This window comes from Penaeus vannamei, chromosome 23, assembly GCF_042767895.1.
Source record: "Penaeus vannamei isolate JL-2024 chromosome 23, ASM4276789v1, whole genome shotgun sequence".
Classification (NCBI taxonomy): Eukaryota; Metazoa; Arthropoda; class Malacostraca; order Decapoda; family Penaeidae; genus Penaeus; species Penaeus vannamei.
The window spans coordinates 38936314-38941313 of record NC_091571.1 but is presented as its reverse complement, the minus strand read 5'-3'; the positions used below and the strand labels follow the sequence as shown (position 1 = coordinate 38941313).

At 45.4% G+C, this 5000-nt stretch overlaps 1 protein-coding gene across 1 annotated transcript in view; it reads right to left on the bottom strand.

Moving 5' to 3' along the window:
- qsm (Zona pelucida superfamily protein qsm) overlaps positions 1-5000 on the bottom strand; it is an 81551-nt gene that overhangs the window by 9379 nt on the left and 67172 nt on the right. The window lies entirely within an intron of this gene.

Sequence of the window (5000 nt, the reverse complement as noted above, 5' to 3'; positions counted from 1 at the left end):
AAAATGTTATTATCACTGTTACTACCAAATAATTACAGAAGAATGAAGAGGGTTTTAGTTGTTTATGAGTAATGAAACTATACTAACAGCTTTTACTGCGTACCTATTATTGTTCTTAACAGTAGAAAAAGAAAGAAAGAGAGAGAGAAAGAACGATAACAGACATGTGTCCGTTGGTATGAAGAGAAATCATATATGTTCATGTGAAAGAGAATGATCTAATGTTACATTTCTGGACACATAAATTCGAGTCATTTTATCGTATTTCAACTAATGGATACTTTGATCTGCACGAGGTAATTGTTTCTCGACGCGAACGGCCGAACCCGCGCGGTCCATCCTCTCCAATGCCACTTCCTTTGCGGTTTGGATATAGCGTTATATAAGAACTTCCCGCGCACCTTGCAATCTCTCTTCCCTCTTCTCTTCCCATCCTCCTTCACTTCTCTTCCCATCCTCCTTCACTTCTCCTTCAGTCTCCTTCGCACCCTCTTTTACCCACTCCAAGTCCCTCCCACTCCAACCTCTCCTCTTTCCATCCGGCAAAATTTGTATTACAAGTCCCCGCAACAATGACCATCCTCTGTCTCCCGAACTCTTTATCTCACTTATAGAAATTCCGCGAAAGCACAGGTGGAAGCGGCGCCGGATCCCATTTAACGGGTTCCAACTCCACTCCAGAAGATAACACGGGCTCTCGTCGTGGCATTAGCCGTAATGGCGTACAATCCAGACCAGAGCGAGGAGGAACACGCGCACTCGGGCTACTTTCCCCGTCATTTTTATCCCTTTATCATTGGGTTTATGAGACGGGGAATATGTTAGCCTCTCGCTATTTTGTCTTCTGTTTCTCCTCCTTTTCTCCTTCATTTGTGGCCTTGGAGCTCCTTTGCGGCGTCGATAAAACTGGAGGATATCGATGTTCAATTTGTTTTTTGCAAGCGGCGCGAACTGCCGCTTTTGCAGAGTCATTGCCCTGATGGCGGTGTCGGGATCGTATGCAATCCCGCCGTGACGCGCAGCTGTGTTCCGGGCTGCTCGAACGCGCCTCGGGATGGCCCTGGGACAAGTCTCTGAGGACGGGATAGGAGGACGGCATCCCTAGTGACGCCCGCGCCATCCAGGGACCGCCATTCCGCCCGCGAGAGAAGCGCGAAGGGGACGGGGATCGGCGCGCGTGGGAACCCGGAAATATGGCTTCCCCGGGAGCTGATGACCACCGCAAGGCCCTCTCGGATAACCATAGGCTGCCTGGCTCCCCGCGCTCTGCTCTTGTCGCGGAATAGCTATCATGGTGGTCATCCTCGACCGCATCCGTCTCATTTGGGAATTATCTCCTTGGTCACACGACACACCTGTTGCCACATCACGCCCCGGCTGCCATAATCATGCAATCTGCCAATTTGCAGTGGAATTCTTTCCTTCTCTGTCTTCTCTCTTCGGAATAACTGTGTGTTCTTAATGTCATTGACTACTGATAAGTCACCGAGCCTGTTCCTCCTCCGTGAATAGCAGTAATGTTGCTCTACTTTCCTCTCCTCATTAACCTACCATCCATTATTTTTTCCACTCTGAATTTCGCAATTGCTTTAATGAACCACCTCGGTTTTCTGTGCCATGCCCCGCCCACCTCCCTGTCCTTCGGGCGTCGCGGTTCCGTTCTTAGCCGATGTCCCCAAAGGCACGGCCGACCCGGTTGTGCTTGCGGGAGTGTCTTTGTGCAAGAGAAGCTTTTTATAGAACTATTTCTCTATTCACCTCTCTCTTTCTTTCTTTCTTTCTCTGTCTCTCGCTCGCTCTCTCTCTCTCTCTCTCTCTCTCTCTTTCTCCCTCTCTCTCGCTTTCCCTCTCTCTCTCCCTTTCTCTCTGTCTCTCTCTGTCTCTGTCATTTTCTCTCTCCCTCCCTCCCCCCCCCCTCTCTCTCTCTTTATCTCTCTCTCTGTCTGTCTGTCTGTCTCTCACATACACTCACTCACTCCCTCCATCTTTTCTGTCTCTATCTCTATATATCCATCTATCTCTATACACCGGTATATATATATATATATATATATATATATATATATATATATATATATATATATATATATATATATATATATATATGCACACACACACACACATACAATATATATATATATATATATATATATATATATATATATATGTATATATATATGTGTGTGTGCGTGTGTGTGTGTGTGTGTGTGTGTGTGTGTGTGTGTGTGTGTGTGTGTGTGTGTGTGTGTGTGTGTGTGTGTGTGTGTGTGTGTGTGTGTGTGTGTGTGTGAATCCGACCCAAGGAATGAGATCTCGGCGTCACGAAGCGACATACCGCCCGCGAACGCCCACCCTCGCCCTCCCCCGCCCATCTCCGTTACCCCCGCACCACCCCCGCCCACCACCCCCCGCCCGACGCCCACCCCCGCCCACCATCCCCCGCCCGACGCCCACCCCGCTCCCATTTGCATGCGCCTCCTCCTAGCGGTGATCGGGATGACATAACTCCCCAGTGGAACGCAGCGTCGCAACTGGGTCGAGGCGGGACTGTTAAAACTGTAAAGTGGAAGAAGGAGGAGGAAGATGGGGATGGAGGAGGAAGAGGAGGAGGAAGATGGGGATGGAGACGGAGAAGAAGACGGATAGAAAGATGAAAGAAAGAAGACGAAGAAAAAGAAGAAGGAGAAGACGAAGGATAGAAAGAAAGAGATGAAGACAAGAAGAAGAAGAAAACAATGGTGAAGAAGCAGAAGCAGAAGTAGAAGAAGGAAACAGAGCTTAAAATTAAGAGATTAAGGAGATGAAGACAAAGAGGAAGAAGAAGAAGAAGAAGACGAAGATTAGAAAGAAAGAGATGAAGACAAGAAGAAGAAGACACAAGATAAAGAAGCAGAAGTAGAAGAAGGAAACAGAGAAAAAGATGAAGACATAGAAAGAGAAGAAGAAGAAGACGAAGAATAGAAAGAAAGAGATGAAGACAAGAAGATGAAGAAGACAAAGATGAAGAAGCAGAAGTAGAAGTAGAAGAAGGAAACAGAGCTTAAGATTAAGAGATTAAGGAGATGAAGAAAAGGAAGAAGAAGAAGAAGAAAAGGAAGGCGTAGAATAGAAAGAAAAACATGAAGAGAAGAAGAAGAAGAAGACAATGATGAAGAAGCAGAAGTAGAAGAAGGAAACAGAGAGGAAGAAGATGAAAAAGAAAGAGAGGATGAAGAAGAAGAAGAAGAAAAGAAAACAAAGAAGGAGACAAAAAAGACAAACATGGGCGAATAAGCAAACAAAAGGCGTGGAATCTCGCACCACACGCCCTTCGAAGAGGGAATAAGGAAGGCAATGCGAATAAAAAAAGGAATTGGAGGAATCATGACGTCACACTCGTTAAATCGTAAAAGAAAAAGAAGAAAATTTGAACCGAATTATAGCCATAAGATTTTTTTCTTGCTCCCTAGGTAAAAAAAAAAAAAAAAAAAATTGATATATGAATGAAATGTCAGAATTTTAAAAGATTTAATGGTTTGATGATTAAAAAAAAAAAAAGATAGATAGATATATGAATGAAATGTCAGAATTTGAAAAGATTTAATGGTTTGATGGCTTGAGATGACAGACTCAAGGTTGACAGGGATTCCTTGACAGAGACAATGAAATGTAAAAAAATCGGGAAACTTAATCGTGGAAGTCATGTAGAAACGCCTGAAAAGGAAGAAAAACATATTATATATATATATATATATATATATATATATATATATATATATATATATGTGTGTGTGTGTGTGTGTGTGTGTGTGTGTGTGTGTGTGTGTGTGTGTGTGTGTGTGTGTGTGTGTGTGTGTGTGTGTGTGTGTGTGTGTGTGTCCAAGTGTATGTAAGTGTGTGTGTACGTGTATGCCTCACGCGGCATGACTGGCACAGTTCCCTGTTCCTCCCTCCCCATATGTTTCCTGTCATTGAGCTGCATATTCTCCGTATAAAGCGAACCGTAAGAATTCTTCGGTTCAGAACCTGCTGACGCCGTCACGCCTTCCACACGAAAACAAATGATGAATACTAGAAGAAAAAAAAAAAATCCCTCCAGTAGTTTGTATGGAACACTATTTCATAACAAAGAAGTGGCTTTGTGTTTAAAACAAATTTATTTTTATGGTTTGAACCGCTTAAACAAACAAGCAAACCACGCACATAAACACACACACACACACACACACAAGCACTCTCTCACACACATAAACACTCACAAACATACGCAGATATATAAACACACACACAAGCACTCTCACACACAGAAACACTCACAAACATACACAAATATATAAACACACACACGCACGCTCATACAAACACTGACAAACACACACACACACACACACACATAAACACACACGCAAACACTTACTCGATATCAATCACAGCGTCACGAGGATTGCGTTAAATCGAAGGTCAAAACATGATAATCGATTTGAAAGTGAAGTAATTATCTTCTGGTACTAACGTAACTCCAATTATAATATTTTTTTGTCTCCTCGTAAGTAAGATCAACACCCGACGCTGCGATGGCTCTGTCAGTTCCTCTACTTCCTCTACATTCGTCATTCGCCCATTTCCTTTGTTTTCCTTCCCCGGAACCCGCGACACGTCTCCTTGAATAGTGCACTTCCCTTCGAGGTGTTTCCCTTCCCCGGAACCCGCGACACGTCTCCCTGAATAGTGCATTTCCCTTCCTTCCTTCCCTGCGCTTCCGGTCGATCGCTGAGCCTCGCCAGGGACGCCGATTGACCCGCGCGTCCTCCTGGCCCCGTCCTGACACGGTTTCCGGCCAGGTGACCGCCGGCGGTGCTTCCCGGACGCTCGTATAAGTGGCCGCCGCCCTAGTTTCGCTCGCGGACGCCGTCAGCTGTGGCTTGACCCCTTCCTCCTCCTCCTCCTCCTGCTGCGGCCGCGTGCTGTGCCGAGGGTGGTGGTCGGTGCACGTGGCAGATCGGCATTCCAAGGGGGTGGGG